Source organism: Poeciliopsis prolifica, unplaced genomic scaffold (genome assembly GCF_027474105.1).
Source record: "Poeciliopsis prolifica strain line A6 unplaced genomic scaffold, Auburn_PproV2 SCAFFOLD177, whole genome shotgun sequence".
In the NCBI taxonomy this organism is placed as follows: Eukaryota; Metazoa; Chordata; class Actinopteri; order Cyprinodontiformes; family Poeciliidae; genus Poeciliopsis; species Poeciliopsis prolifica.
In genome coordinates, this window is record NW_026562552.1 from 142,534 (window position 1) to 165,000 (window position 22,467).

General features: G+C 39.4%; 1 pseudogene; it reads right to left on the minus strand.

The window, feature by feature from the left end:
• The window catches only part of LOC129356521 (copine-4-like), a 43,312-nt pseudogene that overhangs the window by 11,486 nt on the left and 9,359 nt on the right, over nt 1-22,467 (minus strand).

Consider the following 22,467-nt stretch of genomic DNA (forward strand, 5'->3'; position numbering starts at 1 on the left):
AATCCCCTTTGTTTTCTCAGTTCATTTTAACTCATTTTGAAGAAAACATGCTTCTAAGTATGTCAGCTAACTAATTTTAGATTAAATATCATAATTTAACATAATTTAAATGTTTTGTATATTAAATATGCTACACACAAAAAAATGTCCCAGTCTAAGGAGAATATTTTTGAAATTTACAGAGGAGGTGATAAAAGTGTTTGTTTTATTATATGCAATATTGCATTTACATAAAATTTCGACAGAATTTTATTAATTGTACCTGAGTCGTCAATATTAGTCTATAGAAGACTCGGGTGCAATTAAAATTCCCACTATTTTGTATCTCCACAATATATTTTTGGTGACAAAGAATGTTTGAGCTATGCTAAAATTTGTCATTTTTGTTGTATTAATTGGAAAATCTTTGTGTTTTCCAGGGTGTACAAATTCCAGAAATTGTATGGAAGGACAGCGGGTTTCCTCTTCACGGGTCAAACGTCACAGTACCAAACTCTAATTTGCAACTGACTGATGAACAAATGGCAGCCTAAAGAAATGCAGTAAACCCAAAAGCCACATCACCGTCTTCTGAATGTGACATTTATATTGCTGCAGTTCAGTTTTGTGAGCAGTTTTTTTACTATGTGAAAGTTGTCTTCAAAATAAGACTTCTGCTCTTCAAAATGAATCATGCTTTGAATTTAATTATTATTCACGTTACCTTTTTGTAATTATGTTCAATCAAGTTAAATTCTGTGTATAATTGTTGAAAATGGACTTATTTTGGCGGTGTGTATGTCACTTTAAGAGCTCAGGGAGTCATCTAGGTGGGCTTCGCTCTGATTGGTTCATTGTTGTTATCTCAAGCTACAGTTAGTTGTAGACAGAGCACATGTTCAGTTTTCCTTGGAAAGTAATGATTGGAAGCCGTTCAGAGCTGTTGTTTCAGAGATTGGAGTGCGTAATAAATAAAAGTAAGTTGAATCATTATTTAATCAAGATTTGTTTATCTGTACACCTTAACATATACATTATAGTAGTTTAAAGAGTTAAGGTTAAGATAATGTGATTTGTAGTTTGTTTGTTATCATTTGCTGCCATCTACTGGACAAATTGGTAATAGCCGTTTGTGATGAGCGAAAATAATAGCTTCTATTTTTTGTCCTTTGTATTTTGTAGACCACTCTCATCTCTATTAAAGGAACTCTATTAAAGGATTGGCCGAAAACGTTTCGGCCAATCGAAACGTTTTTATCATTCCTTACCGAATGCTCGTGGTGGCTGTCCTATTTAAAGAACAACAAGTAAAGGGAGCACAACAATAATAATTGTATAAATTGTGCTTAACATCTGACTGTATATAGGTAACTAATCATAATCAGGATTTTGTCTGTGATTAAATTCAAACATGACTTATTTTGAAGAGCAGAAATCTTCACATTTATAAAATGTAAAGGAAAATGCTGATTATGTTACCATAAATGTGAATTTTAGTGCTTTTATGGAAGTTGTTACAGAACTAAAGTGTTTAAAATTTATAATTTGATTGTTTTTTGTTAACTCAAAAGGAAGCTAATAGGTACATTTGTCCATTGTTGCAGTACTTTAAATTTCTGGCATCATAAGAATCAGAAAGTTAGTTTGTCTTAGGTAATTTATTTTGTAATACTTCAAGCATAGATGAACTCATGCAAGTACATTCAATAAAATTTTGCATAAAAACAATTTCAGTTTCATATTTAAAACTGCCTGTACAAACAGTACAGGACAAATGAAGTATCTACTCTGAACATTGTTATTCTAATTCCTCTAGTTTTGTCAAAATCAGATATATGATTTTGACAAAACTAGAGGAATTGAGAGTACAAATAATATACATGATTATATGAGTATGCAGAGTCATGTCTTTTTCTGTCTCTTAAGTCCATCTTCAACAGCCAGGGGTTCTCCGTTGCAGGTTTTTGGAGGAGATGGTCTGGACAGCGAGAAATGGCCTTTGAAGCATCGCATATGTTATACCAGTCTAAGAGAAAAAAACATAAGTTAATGTAGTTACAGGAAAAAGTTTTAATTCCATATGGTAATTGAAGAGCTAGTGCATCAAACAATTACCAAAGTAAGATCAGGGTAAAAAAATAATTGTTTAAAAACGTGTTTAATACAAAGTAAGCGTTAAAACATGCCAAATTCCTTTGGAAGACAATTTCTGTGTAGCTGAAGTCAATGCTTATGACTATCACTATTTGTGTCCTAAATGGACATACATAGGCCTGGGGTGTCAAAGTCCAGTCCTGGAGGGCCGCTGCCCTGCAACTTTTAGATGAGCCTCTGCTGCACACCTGGATATAATAATTAGATCATTAGCAAGGCTCTGGAGACCTGATCTACACAAGGAGGTAATTAAACCATTTCATTCCAGCGTTTTGTAGTGTGGCACATCTAAAAACTGCAAGACAGCGGCCCTGGAGGACTGGAGTTTGACACATGTGACATGATTAGCACCAGCTATCAACCACTCACCATCACTGCCTGAAGAATAGAATGTAAATGGCCCAAGCACTGTTTCAGTCAGTCTTCTTAGTTTTTCACCCAAGACAAGATACAAACAACCACCCATCAGTTCTCTTTAAAGATCCAAGTTTCTTTCTTTTTTAAATAAAACGGGGGAAGTTGGGTGAGAGACAGCGGGGAGGGCTGGAGGCTAGGAGGCTAGGAGGGGCTGGATGCTAGGAGGTAGCGAGACGTTATATGCCTGCGCTACATGCTGTAAGATTAACAGCGGACCAAACCCGTGTTTTAAATCGAGCTTTAAGATAATGTATCAAACCTCAGGCGCAAAATGAAATGTACTACAGAAATATGAAAGCATTAAACTCACCTTTGGGTTAGCGTTCGCCTCCATAGTCGCCAGCCTCCGTGATGCTGGTATTTCTTCTCTATGACGTGGCGTCTTGTGATTGGCTGGGTGTTGAAATCTGACGTCCATTGCGCATGTCTGTGACCTGAAGTAACCTTGCCATTTTTAACAGCGAATTTTTAGACTTGAATTTTTTACAACGAAATTTTAGACATTGAATTTTTAACAGCGAATTTTTTATCACTGAATTTTTTACGTTGAAAGTTCAGAGACATTTTTTATTCAAATCCTGATGGCACATATTTACTTCCATATGATCTGTGAAAAACACTGTTATCTATTGTCAACACCTGCTAGATGTTACGCTTCCAACTCAATATTTACTTATCTCAATTCTGCTGCCAATAAGCAGAAATGGACTATCAAAATAAAAGCTGGGTCTTGTGTTATGTCGCTGCCTCACCGTTCGTTTGTTATTTTACTTTTTCACTGGTTACGGGAGAGCAGGGCCAACAATAAGTGATGTAGATAAAGAAAACGGGCAGCTGACCTCTGTCGCCCTGGTCCATCAGAAACTCCGTTCAATAGTTTCATTTTTGTCTTGATGTAGTTTGTCTCTTTTCCGGCCGATTTTCCAAACACAAATCAAAACAGAAGAAAACAAACTTCAGGCCAAAACCTCCGCCGCTCCTCTGGGTGGATCCGTCCCAAAACCGTCATTTCAATTATGTTTTTCATTCACCAAAACTCCCTGCTGCCCCGAACCCCTGGTGAGCCAAAATAAAAACTACAAATAAACAATCAGGAGATGGATGTATCGCTAGTATGTGACGTTTACTGACGTCAAACGTCTGTTAGGCTTTAAAACTGAACACGTTTTGGTTTGAGCTGAAAGTTCAACAAAAGAAACGAAGATGAAGAGGTTAGAAATCAGGAGTTTGGAAGATCAAGCTTTTATTTTGGTAATCTACTTCCACAAGCTAATTAACATAAGCTAAATCTTTAGCCTTATATTTAACTTCCTCACTAAACATTTAGTTTGAAATGGTGACATTTACAGATGAACGAATAAAACTGAAAATGTGAAACATGAACTCCATGTTTTACATGTCATTTCCATGATGACAGGCTGAATAACCCAAACCACTTTTCTTGGTTTTACCGGCGGCGAACCGAACCGAACCGGCGGGCGAACCGAACCAAACCGAACCGAACCGGCGGGCGAACCGAACAGAACCGGCGGGCGCCGTCTGATCAGAGGCAGACGAGTCAAACTGGACCCAGCCTGTCTGCTGCTGGCTCCATTGGAGCAGTTAGAACCAGCAGAACCACTAGAACTAGTAGAACCAGTAGGACCAGCAGAACCAGTAGGACTGGTAGAACCAGTAGAACCAGTAGAACCAGTAGAACCAGTAGGACCAGTAGAACCAGTAGAACCAGTAGGACCAGTAGGGCCAGTAGAACCAGTAGGACTGGTAGAACCAGTAGAACCAGTAGAACCAGTAGGACTGGTAGAACCAGTAGAACCAGTAGAACCAGTAGAACCGGTAGGGCCAGTAGAACCAGTAGGACCAGTAGAACCAGTAGGACTGGTAGACCAGTAGAACCAGTAGGACTGGTAGAACCAGTAGAACCAGTAGAACCGGTAGAACCAGTAGGGCTGGTAGAACCAGTAGAACCAGTAGGCCAGTAGAACCAGTAGAACCAGTAGGGCTGGTAGAACCAGTAGAACCAGTAGGGCCAGTAGAACCAGTAGGGCTAGTAGAACCAGTAGGACTGGTAGAACCAGTAGAACCAGTAGGACCAGTAGAACCAGTAGGACTGGTAGAACCAGTAGAACCAGTAGAACCGGTAGGACCAGTAGGGCCAGTAGAACCAGTAGAACCAGTAGGACCAGTAGGGCCAGTAGAACAGTAGGACTGGTAGAACCAGTAGAACCAGTAGAACCGGTAGAACCAGTAGGACTGGTAGAACCAGTAGAACCAGTAGGGCCAGTAGAACCAGTAGGACTGGTAGAACCAGTAGAACCAGTAGAACCAGTCGAACCAGTAGGACCAGTAGAACCAGTAGTTCACGGATGTGTGTGTTAGTGTGTTAGTGTGTGTTAGTGTGTGTTAGTGTGTGTTAGTGTGTGTTAGTGTGTGTGTTAGTGTGTGTTAGTGTGTTAGTGTGTGTTAGTGTGTGTGTTAGTGTGTGTTGGTGTGTTAGTGTGTTAGTGTGTGTTAGTGTGTGTTAGTGTGTTAGTGTGTTAGTGTGTTGGTGTGTTAGTGTGTTAGTGTGTGTGTTAGTGTGTGTGTTAGTGTGTTAGTGTGTTAGTGTGTGTGTGTTAGTGTGTTAGTGTGTGTTAGTGTGTGTTAGTGTGTGTGTTAGTGTGTTAGTGTGTGTGTTAGTGTGTTAGTGTGTGTTAGTGTTAGTGTGTGTTAGTGTGTGTGTTAGTGTGTGTTAGTGTGTTAGTGTGTGTGTTAGTGTGTTAGTGTGTTAGTGTGTGTTAGTGTGTTAGTGTGTAGTGTGTTAGTGTGTGTTAGTGTGTGTTAGTGTGTTAGTGTGTGTTAGTGTGTTTGTAGTTGTGTGTAGTGTGTTAGTGTGTGTTAGTGTGTTAGTGTGTGTTAGTGTGTGTGTGTGTTAGTTGTGTGTGTGTTAGTGTGTGTGTGTGTTAGTGTTAGTGTGTGTTAGTGTGTGTTAGTGTGTTAGTGTGTGTTAGTGTGTTAGTGTGTGTTAGTGTGTGTGTTAGTGTGTTGTGTGTTAGTGTGTGTGTTAGTGTGTTAGTGTGTGTGTAGTGTGTGTGTAGTGTGTGTGTTAGTGTGTTAGTGTGTGTTAGTGTGTTAGTGTGGTGTAGTGTGTTAGTGTGTGTTAGTGTGTGTTAGTGTGTGTTGTTAGTGTGTTAGTGTGTTAGTGTGTGTTAGTGTTAGTGTGTGTTAGTGTGTGTTAGTGTGTTAGTGTGTGTTAGTGTGTTAGTGTGTGTGTGTGTGTTGTTAGTGTGTTAGTGTGTGTTAGTGTGTGTTAGTGTGTTAGTGTGTGTTAGTGTGTTAGTGTGTTAGTGTGTGTGTAGTGTGTGTGTTAGTGTGTTAGTGTGTGTGTTAGTGTGTTAGTGTGTGTTAGTGTGTAGTGTGTGTTAGTGTGTGTGTTAGTGTGTTAGTGTGTGTTAGTGTGTGTGTGTGTGTTAGTGTGGTTAGTGTGTGTTGTGTTAGTGTGTGTTAGTGTGTGTGTGTGTTAGTGTGTGTTAGTGTAGTGTGTGTTAGTGTGTGTGTTAGTGTGTTAGTGTGTTAGTGTGTTAGTGTGTGTTAGTGTGTGTTAGTGTGTGTTAGTGTGTAGTGTGTGTTTAGTGTGTGTTAGTGTGTTAGTGTGTGTTAGTGTGTTAGTGTGTGTTTGTGTGTGTGTAGTGTGTTAGTGTGTGTAGTGTGTGTTAGTGTGTTAGTGTGTGTTAGTGTGTTAGTGTGTGTGTTAGTGTGTGTGTGTGTGTTAGTGTGTGTGTTAGTGTGTTAGTGTGTGTTAGTGTGTGTGTTAGTGTGTTAGTGTGTGTTAGTGTGTGTTAGTGTGTGTGTTAGTGTGTGTGTTAGTGTGTGTGTTAGTGTGTGTTAGTGTGTGTGTTAGTGTGTTAGTGTGTGTTAGTGTGTTAGTGTGTGTTAGTGTGTGTTAGTGTGTGTGTTAGTGTGTGTGTTAGTGTGTGTGTTAGTGTGTTAGTGTGTGTTAGTGTGTGTTAGTGTGTGTGTTAGTGTGTGTTAGTGTGTTAGTGTGTGTTAGTGTGTGTGTTAGTGTGTGTTAGTGTGTTAGTGTGTGTTAGTGTGTGTGTTAGTGTGTGTGTTAGTGTGTGTGTTAGTGTGTTAGTGTGTGTTAGTGTGTTAGTGTGTGTTAGTGTGTGTTAGTGTGTTAGTGTGTGTTAGTGTGTGTTAGTGTGTGTGTTAGTGTGTTAGTGTGTGTTAGTGTGTGTGTTAGTGTGTGTGTTAGTGTGTGTTAGTGTGTGTTAGTGTGTTAGTGTGTGTGTGTTAGTGTGTGTGTTAGTGTGTTAGTGTGTGTTAGTGTGTGTGTTAGTGTGTTAGTGTGTGTGTTAGTGTGTGTGTTAGTGTGTTAGTGTGTGTGTGTTAGTGTGTGTTAGTGTGTTAGTGTGTGTGTGTTAGTGTGTGTGTTAGTGTGTTAGTGTGTGTTAGTGTGTGTGTTAGTGTGTGTGTTAGTGTGTGTGTTAGTGTGTTAGTGTGTTAGTGTGTTAGTGTGTGTTAGTGTGTGTGTTAGTGTGTGTGTTAGTGTGTGTTAGTGTGTGTTAGTGTGTGTGTTAGTGTGTGTTAGTGTGTGTTAGTGTGTTATTGTGTGTGTGTGTTAGTGTGTGTTAGTGTGTGTGTGTGTGTGTGTTAGTGTGTGTGTTAGTGTTAGTGTGTGTTAGTGTGTGTGTTAGTGTGTGTTAGTGTGTGTTAGTGTGTGTTAGTGTGTTAGTGTGTGTTAGTGTGTGTTAGTGTGTTATTGTGTGTGTGTGTGTTAGTGTGTGTTAGTGTGTGTGTGTGTGTGTGTTAGTGTGTGTGTTAGTGTGTGTGTTAGTGTGTTAGTGTGTGTTAGTGTGTTAGTGTGTGTTAGTGTGTTAGTGTGTGTGTTAGTGTGTGTGTTAGTGTGTGTGTTAGTGTGTTAGTGTGTGTGTTAGTGTGTGTTAGTGTGTTAGTGTGTGTTAGTGTGTTAGTGTGTGTTAGTGTGTGTTAGTGTGTGTGTTAGTGTGTGTTAGTGTGTTAGTGTGTGTTAGTGTGTGTTAGTGTGTGTGTTAGTGTGTGTGTTAGTGTGTGTTAGTGTGTGTTAGTGTGTTAGTGTGTTATTGTGTGTGTGTGTGTTAGTGTGTGTTAGTGTGTGTGTGTGTGTGTGTTAGTGTGTGTGTTAGTGTGTGTTGGTGTGTTAGTGTGTGTTAGTGTGTGTTAGTGTGTGTGTTAGTGTGTGTGTTAGTGTGTTAGTGTGTGTGTTAGTGTGTGTGTGTGTGTTAGTGTGTGTTGTGTGTTAGTGTGTGTGTTAGTGTGTGTGTGTGTGTGTGTTAGTGTGTGTGTGTGTGTTAGTGTGTGTTAGTGTGTGTGTTAGTGTGTGTGTTAGTGTGTGTTAGTGTGTGTTAGTGTGTGTGTTAGTGTGTGTTAGTGTGTTAGTGTGTGTTAGTGTGTGTGTTAGTGTGTGTGTTAGTGTGTGTTAGTGTGTGTTAGTGTGTGTGTTAGTGTGTGTGTTAGTGTGTGTTAGTGTGTTAGTGTTAGTGTGTGTTAGTGTGTTATTGTGTGTGTGTGTGTTAGTGTGTGTTAGTGTGTGTGTGTGTGTGTGTTAGTGTGTGTGTTAGTGTTAGTGTGTGTTAGTGTGTGTTGGTGTGTTAGTGTGTGTTAGTGTGTGTTAGTGTGTGTTAGTGTGTGTGTGTAGTGTTAGTGTGTGTTAGTGTGTGTGTTTGTGTGTGTGTGTTAGTGTGTGTGTGTGTGTTAGTGTGTGTGTGTGTGTTAGTGTGTGTGTGTGTTAGTGTGTGTGTTAGTGTGTGTGTGTGTGTTAGTGTGTGTGTGTGTGTTAGTGTGTGTGTTAGTGTGTTAGTGTGTGTGTTAGTGTGTGTTAGTGTGTGTTGGTGTGTGTGTTAGTGTGTGTGTTAGTGTGTGTGTGTTAGTGTGTGTGTGTGTGTTAGTGTGTGTGTGTGTGTTAGTGTGTGTGTGTGTGTTAGTGTGTGTGTTAGTGTGTGTGTGTGTGTTAGTGTGTGTGTGTGTTAGTGTGTGTGTGTGTTAGTGTGTGTGTTAGTGTGTGTGTGTGTGTTAGTGTGTGTTAGTGTGTGTGTGTGTGTTAGTGTGTGTGTGTGTGTTAGTGTGTGTGTTAGTGTGTGTGTGTGTGTTAGTGTGTGTGTTAGTGTGCGTTAGTGTGTGTTAGTGTGTGTGTGTGTTAGTGTGTGTTAGTGTGTGTGTGTTAGTGTGTGTGTGTGTGAGTGTGTGTTAGTGTGTGTTAGTGTGTGTGTGTGTGTGTTAGTGTGTGTGTTAGTGTGTGTGTGTGTTAGTGTGTGTGTGTGTGTGTTAGTGTGTGTGTTTGTGTGTGTGTGTTAGTGTGCGTTAGTGTGTGTTAGTGTGTGTGTGTGTGTTAGTGTGTGTGTTAGTGTGTGTTAGTGTGTTAGTGTGTGTTAGTGTGTGTGTTAGTGTGTGTTAGTGTGTGTTAGTGTGTGTGTTAGTGTGTGTTAGTGTGGTTAGTTGTGTTAGTGTGTGTGTTAGTGTGTGTGTTAGTGTGTGTGTGTGTGTTAGTGTGTGTTAGTGTGTGTTAGTGTGTGTGTTAGTGTGTGTGTGTGTGTTAGTGTGTGTGTGTGTGTTAGTGTGCGTTAGTGTGTGTTAGTGTGTGTGTTAGTGTGTGTTAGTGTGTGTGTTAGTGTGTGTGTTAGTGTGTGTTAGTGTGCGTTAGTGTGTGTTAGTGTGTGTTAGTGTGTGTGTTAGTGTGTTAGTGTGTGTGTGTTAGTGTGTGTGTTATTGTGTGTGTTAGTGTGTGTTAGTGTGTGTGTGTGTGTTAGTGTGTGTGTTATTGTGTGTGTGTTAGTGTGTGTTAGTGTGTTAGTGTGTGTGTGTGTGTTAGTGTGTGTGTGTGTGTGTTAGTGTGTGTTAGTGTGTTAGTGTGTGTGTGTGTGTTATTGTGTGTGTTAGTGTGTGTTAGTGTGTGTGTGTGTTAGTGTGTGTGTTAGTGTGTGTGTGTGTGTGTTAGTGTGTGTTAGTGTGTTAGTGTGTGTGTGTGTGTGTTAGTGTGTGTTAGTGTGTGTGTGTGTGTTAGTGTGTGTGTTAGTGTGTGTTAGTGTGTGTGTTAGTGTGTGTTAGTGTGTGTGTTAGTGTGTTAGTGTGTGTGTGTTAGTGTGTGTGTTATTGTGTGTGTGTTAGTGTGTGTTAGTGTGTGTGTGTGTTAGTGTGTGTGTTATTGTGTGTGTGTTAGTGTGTGTTAGTGTGTTATTGTGTGTGTGTGTGTTAGTGTGTGTGTGTTAGTGTGTGTGTTATTGTGTGTGTTAGTGTGTGTTAGTGTGTGTGTGTGTGTTAGTGTGTGTGTTATTGTGTGTGTGTTAGTGTGTGTTAGTGTGTTATTGTGTGTGTGTGTGTTAGTGTGTGTGTGTGTGTTAGTGTTAGTGTGTGTGTTAGTGTGTGTTAGTGTGTGTGTGTGTGTTAGTGTGTGTGTGTTAGTGTTAGTGTGTGTGTGTGTGTTAGTGTGTGTGTTAGTGTGTGTGTGTGTGTTAGTGTTAGTGTGTGTGTGTGTGTTAGTGTGTGTTAGTGTGTGTGTGTGTGTTAGTGTTAGTGTGTGTGTTAGTGTGTGTGTTAGTGTGTGTGTGTGTTAGTGTGTGTGTTAGTGTGTGTGTGTGTGTGTTAGTGTTAGTGTGTGTGTTAGTGTGTGTGTGTTAGTGTTAGTGTGTGTGTTAGTGTGTGTGTTAGTGTGTGTGTGTGTTAGTGTGTGTGTGTGTGTTAGTGTGTGTGTGTGTGTTAGTGTGTGTGTTAGTGTGTGTGTGTGTGTTAGTGTTAGTGTGTGTGTTAGTGTGTGTGTTAGTGTGTGTGTTAGTGTGTTAGTGTGTTTGTGTGTGTTAGTGTGTGTGTGTGTGTTAGTGTGTGTGTTAGTGTGTGTGTTAGTGTGTGTTAGTGTTAGTGTGTGTGTTAGTGTGTGTTAGTGTGTGTGTGTGTGTGTTAGTGTGTGTTAGTGTGTGTGTTAGTGTGTGTGTGTGTGTGTGTTAGTGTGTGTGTGTGTGTTAGTGTGTGTTAGTGTGTGTGTGTGTGTGTGTGTGTGTGTGTGTTAGTGTGTGTGTTAGTGTGTGTGTTAGTGTGTGTGTGTGTGTTAGTGTGTGTGTTAGTGTGTGTGTGTGTGTGTTAGTGTTAGTGTGTGTGTTAGTTGTGTGTGTGTGTGTTAGTGTTAGTGTGTGTGTTAGTGTGTGTTAGTGTGTGTGTGTGTGTTAGTGTGTGTGTGTGTGTTAGTGTGTGTGTGTGTGTTAGTGTGTGTGTTAGTGTGTGTGTGTGTTAGTGTTAGTGTGTGTGTTAGTGTGTGTTAGTGTGTGTGTTAGTGTGTTAGTGTGTGTGTGTGTGTTAGTGTGTGTGTGTGTGTTAGTGTGTGTGTTAGTGTGTGTGTTAGTGTGTGTTAGTGTTAGTGTGTGTGTTAGTGTGTGTTAGTGTGTGTGTGTGTGTTAGTGTGTGTTAGTGTGTGTGTTAGTGTGTGTGTGTGTGTGTGTTAGTGTGTGTGTGTGTGTTAGTGTGTGTTAGTGTGTGTTAGTGTGTGTGTTAGTGTGTGTGTTAGTGTGTGTTAGTGTGTGTGTTAGTGTGTGTGTTTGTGTGTTAGTGTGTTAGTGTGTGTTAGTGTGTGTGTTAGTGTGTGTGTTAGTGTGTGTTAGTGTGTGTTAGTGTGTGTGTTAGTGTGTGTGTTAGTGTGTGTTAGTGTGTGTTAGTGTGTTAGTGTGTGTTAGTGTGTTATTGTGTGTGTGTGTGTTAGTGTGTGTTAGTGTGTGTGTGTGTGTGTGTGTTAGTGTGTGTGTTAGTGTTAGTGTGTGTTAGTGTGTGTGTTTGTGTGTTGGTGTTAGTGTGTGTTAGTGTGTTAGTGTGTGTTAGTGTGTGTGTTAGTGTGTTAGTGTGTGTTAGTGTGTGTGTTAGTGTGTGTGTGTTAGTGTGTGTGTGTGTGTTAGTGTGTGTGTGTGTTAGTGTGTGTGTGTGTTAGTGTGTGTGTTAGTGTGTGTGTTAGTGTGTGTGTGTGTGTTAGTGTGTGTGTGTGTGTTAGTGTGTGTGTTAGTGTGTGTTGGTGTGTGTGTTAGTGTGTGTGTTAGTGTGTGTGTGTTAGTGTGTGTGTGTGTTAGTGTGTGTGTGTGTTAGTGTGTGTGTGTGTGTTAGTGTGTGTGTTAGTGTGTGTGTGTGTGTTAGTGTGTGTGTGTGTGTTAGTGTGTGTGTGTGTTAGTGTGTGTGTTAGTGTGTGTGTGTGTTAGTGTGTGTTAGTGTGTGTGTGTGTGTTAGTGTGTGTGTGTGTTAGTGTGTGTGTTAGTGTGTGTGTGTGTGTTAGTGTGTGTGTGTGTGTGTGCGTTAGTGTGTGTTAGTGTGTGTGTGTGTGTTAGTGTGTGTTAGTGTGTGTGTGTGTTAGTGTGTGTGTTAGTGTGTGTGTGTGTGTTAGTGTGTGTTAGTGTGTGTGTGTGTTAGTGTGTGTGTTAGTGTGTGTGTGTGTGTTAGTGTGTGTGTTAGTGTGTGTGTGTGTGTTAGTGTGTGTGTGTGTGTTAGTGTGTGTGTTAGTGTGTGTGTGTGTGTTAGTGTGCGTTAGTGTGTGTTAGTGTGTGTGTGTGTGTTAGTGTGTGTGTTAGTGTGTGTTAGTGTGTTAGTGTGTGTGTTAGTGTGTGTTAGTGTGTGTTAGTGTGTGTGTTAGTGTGTGTTAGTGTGCGTTAGTGTGTGTTAGTGTGTGTGTTAGTGTGTGTTAGTGTGTGTGTGTGTTAGTGTGTGTTAGTGTGTGTGTGTGTTAGTGTGTGTGTGTGTGTTAGTGTGCGTTAGTGTGTGTTAGTGTGTGTTAGTGTGTGTGTTAGTGTGTGTTAGTGTGTGTGTTAGTGTGTGTTAGTGTGTGTTAGTGTGTTAGTGTGTGTGTGTTAGTGTGTGTGTTATTGTGTGTGTTAGTGTGTGTTAGTGTGTGTTAGTGTGTTAGTGTGTGTGTTATTGTGTGTGTGTTAGTGTGTGTTAGTGTGTTATTGTGTGTGTGTGTGTTAGTGTGTGTGTGTGTGTTCTTACAGTGAACTGTATCTGACAGCCCCCCATGATGAAATCCAGGAAGGAATGCATCTTGATGATCTGAGACAGGAAACAGAAACTCTGCTGTGAATCACTGAAGTTTCGCCGTCAGCTGATCAGACGGCGTCTGACCCTCTGATCTTTGACCCGATCAGAGCAGGCGAACGCGGCCGAAGAGTTTCTAATCGGGATGAAGACGGTCAGAAAAATAAATACTGAATGATTAAAAGAGCAGAAGAAGAGTTCAGACCTGAAACAGCAAAACTAAAAATGTTTTTTGTTCAGAACCAGAAATATGATCTGCAGCCGATACCAGAACGACCAAAGGTTCTGGACTGGACACCGGTTCTGACCCAAATTAATGAAATAAATTCAAAAGTCTCAGACTTGAAGAGAACAGAACCAGCTCTCCTCTGGGTTCTGTTCGGTCTGGTTCTGATGGTTCTGTTCTGCTCTGTTTGGGTCAGCAGGCGGAGCGGTTCCGGCCCGGTGTGCTGTGACAGAACCGGACCTCTGCAGCAGAATTCACCTTGCACTGGTTCAGGATGACGATCCCAGAGTTCTTGTAGTTCTTCTTCTTGGTTCTGTATTTGGGATTTATGCACGGCCACTGGACCTGGAACAGGAAACAGGAAACAGGAAACAGGAGCGTCAGTCAGACCTCTGGAAGGTTTTCCTCTGGAAGGTTTTCCTCTGGACCTTTGACCCGTTTTGTTTCAGCATGGATCCGTGTGAACAAGCGATTCATGTTTCACTGGCGAACAGTTCAGATGTTTGACTGCATTCACATTATTTATGAAATCAATTCGGTCAATAAAGTATTCACACCCCAGAACCACGAGCTTCAGGTCGTTTTACTGTGAATTCATGGTACATGGGGAAGCGTCGCCCCTCATCCAGCAGCGGTTACCACCCTGAGGTCGCCGCCCTGTCCAGCATGACCTGAGTCAGGAGGGTTAGGAAGCTGCAATCGGATCCAGCTTCAGCTTCGTTCTGACATGGGAACGGGTCCAGGGATTTGTAGTTCAGAGGCAAACGGCCAGCTGACAGAAAGCAGATAAACAGTGGAGCGGTGGCGTAGCGGCGGTGGCGTAGCGGCGGTGGCGTAGCGGCGGTGGCGTAGCGGCGGTGGCGTAGCGGCGGTGGCGTAGCGGCGGTGGCGTAGCGGTGGCGTGGCGTAGCGGTGGCGTGGCGTAGCGGTGGCGTGGCGTAGCGGTGGCGTGGCGGTGGCGGCAGCTCCTCTGGCCGTCACCTCCTGTCTCCCCACAGGTTCGGCAGTCAGGATTCTGCCGGCCCACTTCAGGATCCATCAGTCTGAACAGGTCCGGTAAGGAGTCCTGTCGTTCTCCGGCTCAGGGATGCTGTCATGTTTCTATGGAAACCACTGGCCGGACCGGAGGAAACATCCAGAAGAATCTGAACTTATTTCTGTTTCTGAATGATTGGTCGGATCTGTTCCTGCTGTAATTATTACATAAACCCATATTTACAGCCAACCCTCAGAGTGTGTGTGTGTGTGTGTGTGTGTGTGTGTGTGTGTGTGTGTGTGTGTGTGTGTGTGTGTGTGTGTGTGTGTGAATGAATCAGTCACACACACTGGGCTTCAAGCTGAAGTTTGTTCTGTGTTTTTCTGAGCTCCAGCAGCAGATGACCTCTGACCTGGAGGTTGCGGTCTCACCTGCCGGCCGTCGATGGCGCTCTCATCTCCTTGAAGGACGCCTCGAACTCTCCGATGTAATCGTGTTTCCCGTTGGAGTCCCAGTCCCACACGGTGCACTGGAACCAGAACACAGAGCAGACTGGAGACCCGGCCCGGTTCCGACAGCGGGTCAGAACCATCCGGCCCGGTTCCGACAGCGAGTCAGAACCATCCGGCCCGGTTCCGACAGCGGGTCAGAACCATCCGGCCCGGTTCCGACAGCGGGTCAGAACCATCCGGTCCGGTTCTGACCCACTTTGAGGCGACTCGGTTTAATTTATAACTGAACCTTTATGAACAAATGAATGACACGGTGAAAATAAAACGAACCTCCATTTTGTTCCTAAATAACCACTGATGTTGGTTTCTGATGATGTAAAGGCACTAATGGCACCCTATACATCCCTTCCTGGTCAGTTCTTGCTCAGCATGCCACCTGCCCTGTCGTGAAGCACATGTGCATAGCAGGAAATTAGCTAGTTTAGCGAGCTAATGCGGCTGGCTAGCAGTTGCTACCAACAATTAGCTTGCCGGCTACGTTAGCTCACCAGGCTAGCTGCTGAAGGAAATTCCCAAGAATCTGTTTTCACAGCAAAAACTTAGTTATTCTATGGTCCAGTTTCACTGTACCACCCTTGAGATTGACTCCTGAAGTCTCAGGGGTCAGAGGTCAGAGGCTCCAGACAGACTGACAGAGGAAGATAAAGATGAAGGCTTTCCTGACACTGTTAGCTAAAGTGCAATCTGCTGCAGCAGCCAATCATTTTTTAAAATTTTTTATTTTTATTGCAAAAACAGAACAAACATAAACAACATATAACACTCTTAATTACAAACAGATACATTTACAACAATAAAGGGCTTTATAGAACATAGAACAATGTTTTACAATATTAACATCCAATCGCTGCTCCAGGGTTTTATTTCCTTAAGGGCATCTAAGATTTGAATGGCTTTGGCATTTGAGCTAATTTTAAAGATTCTATATAAATATTAATAGAGGATAATAAAATCTTAAGGTTAGGTTTGTGCTCTGAATATTTGGAGGTATGAATATGATATTTACCGTTAATAATAAAAAATTAACAACGTATAATAACTTTGTTTTAACAAGTTTACATTTGTCCATCCCAAACAGTTTATCCTTAGCTGTAAAAGTAATATTTACATTTTTTTGATGAAAATAATTTGTCATATCTCTCCAGAATATTTTGGTGTAATTAAAATCCCAAAAAAGATGAACAAGAGTTTCTTCATTATTTTTACAGAAAGTACACATAGGATCCAAATCCATTTATATCTTTTTATCAAAATGTTTTACTGGGATACACACTGAATTATTTTATAAGAATTTCTTTATTTTATTATTTATTAAGTATTTTTTAGGGAGCAACCAAGTCCATTTCCAATTTATATTTTCGAAAATTCTGGACCAATAAAATACACAAGATGGTGAAAAAAACCATATCTCTTAATAGAATATTTCTTAACATTTAGTTGTTTGCTTTTTACTTATAAAAGGACAATCATAGTCAATATAAATGGAATTTGGATCAAAATTTGGTATAGAGTTAGTTTGACGTGGAGGTGAAGATGATAAAAGCTTTAATGACCCACTAGGGCAGTGCTTCTCAAATAGTGGGGAGTGCTTCTGCATTCCCTAATGCAGAAGCACTGAGTTAGGGATTGCGTCAAATACCACTGCATATTCCTTAGGAGTAACAGGAAATTGGAAAAGTTACATAAAGTCAGAATAAGACAATAAATGGCCGTCTGGATTTAGTAATGGCTTACAAGAATATCCCTTATCAAACCATTTTTTTAGAATATTGTCTTATTTTTGTATTTAATGTCTTCATTATTCCATATATAATATTTATGAGGAGAGAAATTGTGTTTGTACAAAAGTGTCCAGCTTAACAGCATTTGTTTATGAACGTAGATAATTTTAAGGGTATTTTGGGAATACTGTACTTGCATCTAAGAAGAAAAGGTAAACCTCCAATTTTATTAAAGTTGTAAATTGGAATAGCATTCCATATAGAGATTTTTTAAATATTTAATTTTGAATGAATTATTTAAAGATATGAAGTCAAGGGCTTCAATTCCACCTTTTTCAACTTTATTCATTAAACTACTTTTCTTAATGAGATGACATTTTTTTTCCATATGAAGTTAAAAATTATTTTATTAATGTTAGTAATGATTTGTTTTGGAACGTCAAGAGCAAGGGCTGGGTAAACGAGTCTAGATATTCCTTCAGCTTTGACCAATAATGAACGTCCTAAGAGAGAGAGATCTCACTGTAGCCACAGATTAAATCTTTGTTAACCAGTTTAATGATAGGGTGAAAGTTTTTCTGTTGATCTTATATTTGATCTTTAATTATTGTGATTCCAAGATATTTAACTTTATCTTTTATAGGAATGTTGAAAAATGTGCCTTTTAATTGAGATTTAATGGAAAGTGTTTCACATTTATTTAGATTTAGAGTTAAACCGGAAGCTTCGGAAAATGAGTTGATAATTTCAATAGATTTTTTTTATTCGCACTTATTCTTTAAGAAAAGTGCAGTGTCATCAGCAAGTTGAGAGATTACAATATTTTGTTTGCAACATTAATCCCTGTTATTTTTTCTTTGATTTTGATAGAAAGAATTTGCATGGCCAGAATAAATAAGTATGGAGATACTGGACATCCTGGCCTGAGACCTCTTTTCAAATCAAATCTTTTAGAGCAGCCATGTGACAATTTTAGACGCATTGCAATTCCTATATACATTTGACAGCTTTTAATGAAGATTTGTCCGTATCCAAATACCTCTAATGCCTTAAACAAAAATGTATGCTCCACTGTGTCAAAGGCTTAAAAAAAATCCAGAAATAATATGAGACCGTCTTCCTCTATTAAATCTGAATAATCTAGCAAATCCATTATAAGTCTAATATTGTTAGTTATATGTCTACCTGGAATGAATCCAGATTGAGTTTCATCAATCGCAGCCAATCATATGCTCACATTTAACCTGGAGCTGTGACATCATCAGGTGACATCATCGTGTGAGGAATGGGCGGAGTCTTACCTGCAGCTTTCTGTCATGGTCTCCGCTGCAGAGTGAGTTCAGAGACACTTTGAAGGTTTTCCAAATCGGATTCAGATTATTCATGACCGTCTGAGGAGGACAGAGACAGAAACGTTAGACTGAACCAGATTAACCCAAACTGAACCAGATTGACCCAAACTGAACCAGATTAACCCAAACTGAACCAGATTGACCCAAACTGAACCAGATTGACCCAAACTAAACCAGATTATCCCAAACTGAACCAGATTAACCCAATCTAAACCAGATTAATCCAAACTAAACCAGATTAACCCAAACTAAACCAGATTATCCCAAAACTGAACAGATTAACCCAAACTAAACCAGATTAACCCAAACTAAACCAGATTAATTCAAACTAAACCAGATTAACCCAAACTGAACCAGATTAACCCAAACTAAACCAGATTATCCCAAACTGAACCAGATTAACCCAAACTAAACCAGATTAATCCAAACTAAACCAGATTAATCCAAACTAAACCAGATTAACCCAAACTAAACCAGATTAACCCAAACTGAACCAGATTAACCCAAACTGAACCAGATTAACCCAACTAAACAGATTAATCCAAACTAAACCAGATTAATCCAAACTAAACCAGATTAATCCAAACTAAACCAGATTAACCCAAACTAAACCGATTATCCCAAACTGAACCAGATTAACCAATCTAAACCAGATTAATCCAAACTAAACCAGATTAATCCAAACTAAACCAGATTACTCAACTGAACCAGATTAACCCAAACTAAACCAGATTATCCCAAACTGAACCAGATTAACCCAATCTAAACCAGATTAATCCAAACTAAACCAGATTAATCCAAACTAAACCAGATTAACCCAAACTAAACCAGATTAACCCAAACTGAACCAGATTAACCCAAACTGAACCAGATTAACCCAAACTAAACCAGATTAATCCAAACTAAACCAGATTAATCCAAACTAAACCAGATTAACCCAAACTGAACCAGATTAACTCAAACTGAACCAGATTAACCCAAACTGAACCAGATTAACCCAAACTGAATCAGATTAATCCAAACTAAACCAGATTAATCCAAACTGAACCAGATTAACCCAAACTAAACCAGATTAATCCAAACTGAACCAGATTAACTCAAACTGAACCAGATTAACCCAAACTAAACCAGATTAATCCAAACTGAACCAGATTAACCCAAACTGAACCAGATTAATCCAAACTGAACCAGATTATTCCAAACTAAACAGATTAATCCAAACTGAACCAGATTAACCCAAACTGAACCAGATTAATCCAAACTGAACCAGATTAACCCAACTGAACCAGATTAACCCAAACTGAACCAGATTAATCCAAACTAAACCAGATTAATCCAAACTGAACCAGATTAATCCAACTGAACCAGATTAACTCAAACTGAACCAGATTAACCCAACTGAACCAGATTAACCCAAACTGAATCAGATAATCCAAACTAAACAGATTAATCCAAACTGAACCAGATTAACCAAACTAAACCAGATTAATCCAAACTGAACCAGATTAACTCAAACTGAACCAGATTAACCCAAACTAAACCAGATTAATCCAAACTGAACCAGATTAACCCAAACTGAACCGATTAATCCAAACTGAACCAGATTAATCCAAACTAAACCAGATTAATCCAAACTGAACCAGAACCCAACTGAACCAGATTAATCCAAACTAACCAGATTAATCCAAACTAAACCAGATTAACCCAAACTGAACCAGATTAATCCAAACTGAACCAGATTAACCCAAACTAAACCAGATTAATCCAAACTAAACCAGATTAATCCAAACTAAACCAGATTAACCCAAACTAAACCAGATTATCCCAAACTGAGCCAGATTAACCCAAACTAAACCAGATTAATCCAAACTAAACCAGATTAACCCAAACTAAACCAGATTAATCCAAACTAAACCAGATTAACCCAAACTGAACCAGATTAACTCAAACTGAACCAGATTAACCCAAACTAAACCAGATTAATCCAAACTGAACCAGATTAACCCAAACTGAATCAGTTTAATCCAAACTAAACCAGATTAATCCAAACTGAACCAGATTAACCCAAACTAAACCAGATTAATCCAAACTGAACCAGATTAACTCAAACTGAACCAGTTAACCCAAACTAACCAGATTAATCCAAACTGAACCAGATTAACCCAACTAAACCAGATTAATTCAACTAAACAGATTAATCCAAACTGAACCAGATTAATCCAAACTGAACCAGATTAATCCAAACTAACCAGATTAATCCAAACTGAACCAGATTAATCCAAACTGAACCAGATTAACCCAAACTGAACCAGATTAACCCAAACTGAACCAGATTAATCCAAACTAAACCAGATTAATCCAAACTAAACCAGATTAACCCAAACTGAACCAGATTAATCCAAACTGAACCAGATTAACTCAAACTGAACCAGATTAATCCAAACTAAACCAGATTAATCCAAACTGAACCAGATTAATCCAAACTGAACCAGATTAACCCAAACTGAACCAGATTAATCCAAACTGAACCAGATTAACCCAAACTGAACCAGATTAACCCAAACTGACCCAGATTATCCCAAACTGAACCAGATTAATCCAAACTGAACCAGATTAACCCAAACTAAACCAGATTATCCCAAACTGAACCAGATTAATCCAACTAAACCAGATAATCCAAACTAAACCAGATTAACCCAAACTGAACCAGATTAATCCAAACGAACCAGATAACCCAAACTGAACCAGATTAATCCAAACTAAACCAGATTAACCCAAAACTAACCAATTAATCCAAACTAAACCAGATTAATCCAAACTGAACCAGATTAACTCAAACTGAACCAGATTAATCCAAACTAAACCAGATTAATCCAAACTGAACCAGATTAACCCAAACTGAACCAGATTAACCCAAACTAAACCAGATTAATCCAAACTGAACCAGATTAACCCAAACTGAACCAGATTAATCCAAACTGAACCAGATTAATCCAACTGAACCAGATTAACCAAACTAAACAGATTAATCCAAACTGAACCAGATTAACACAAACTGAACCAGATTAATCCAAACTGAACCAGATTAACCCAAACTAAACCAGATTAACCCAAACTAAACCAGATTAATCCAAACTGAACCAGATTAACCCAAACTGAACCAGATTAATCCAAACTGAACCAGATTAATCCAAACTAAACCAGATTAATCCAAACTGAACCAGATTAACCCAAACTGAACAGATTAATCCAAACTGAACCAGATTAACCCAAACTGAACCGATTAACCCAAACTGAACCAGATTAACTCAAACTGAACCAGATTAACCCAAAACTAAACCAGATTAATCCAAACTGAACCAGATTAACCCAAACTGAATCAGTTTAATCCAAACTAAACCAGATTAATCCAAACTGAACCAGATTAACCCAAACTAAACCAGATTAATCCAAACTGAACCAGATTAACTCAAACGAACCAGATTAACCAAACTAAACCAGATTAATCCAAACTGAACCAGATTAACCCAAACTGAACCAGATTAATCCAAACTGAACCAGATTAATCCAAACTAAACCAGATAATCCAAACTGAACCAGATTAATCCAAACTGAACCAGATAACCCAAACTGAACCAGATAACCCAAACTGAACCAGATAATCCAAACTAAACCAGATTAATCCAAACTAAACCAGATTAACCCAAACTGAACCAGATTAATCCAAACTGAACCAGATTAACTCAAACTGAACCAGATTAATCAAACTAAACCAGATAATCCAAACTGAACCAGATTATCCAAACTGAACCAGATTAACCCAAACTGAACCAGATTAATCCAAACTGACCCAGGATATCCCAAACTGAACCAGATTAATCAAACTGAACCAGATTAACCCAAACTAAACAGATTATCCCAAACTGAACCAGATTAATCCAAAAAAACCAGATTAATCCAAACTAAACCAGATTAACCCAAACGAACCAGATTAATCCAAACTGAACCAGATTAACCCAAACTGAACCAGATTAATCCAAACTAAACCAGATTAACCCAAACTAAACCAGATTAATCCAAACTAAACCAGATCCAAACTGAACCAGATTAACTCAAACTGAACAGATTAATCAAACTAAACCAGATTAATCCAAAACTGAACCAGATTAACCCAAACTGAACCAGATTAACCCAAACTAAACCAGATTAATCCAAACTGAACCAGATTAACCCAAACTGAACCAGATTAATCCAAACTGAACCAGATTAATCCAAACTGAACCAGATTAACCCAAACTAAACCAGATTAATCCAAACTGAACCAGATTAACACAAACTGAACCAGATTAATCCAAACTGAACCAGATTAACCCAAACTAAACCAGATTACCCAAACTAAACAGATTAATCCAAACTGAACCAGATTAACCCAAACTGAACCAGATTAATCCAAACTGAACCAGATTATCCCAAACTAAACCAGATTAATCCAAACTGAACCAGATTAACCCAAACTGAACCAGATTAATCCAAACTGAACCAGATTAACCCAAACTGAACCAGATTAACCCAAACTGAACCAGATTAATCCAAACTGAACCAGATTAATTCAAACTAAACCAGATTAATCCAAACTAAACCAGATTAATCCAATGAACCAGATTAACCCAAAATGAACCAGATTATCCCAAAACTGAACCAGATTAACCAACTAAACCAGATTAATTCAAACTAAACCAGATTAACCCAAACTGAACCAGATTAACCCAAAACTAACCAGATTATCCCAAACTGAACCAGATTAATTTCAAACTAAACCAGATTAACCAAACTGAACCAGATTAATCCAAACTGAACCAGATTAATTCAAACTAAACCAGATTAAAAACTGAACCAGATTAACCCAAACTAAACCAGATATCCCAAACTGAACCAGATTAACCCAAAACGAAACCAGATTAATTCAACTAAACCAGATTAACCCAACTGAACCAGATTAACCCAAACTAAACCAGATTAATCCCAAAACTGAAACCAGATTAACCCAAACTAAACAGATTAATTCAAACTAAACCAGATTAACCCAAACTAAACCACTTTAATCCAAACTAAACCACTT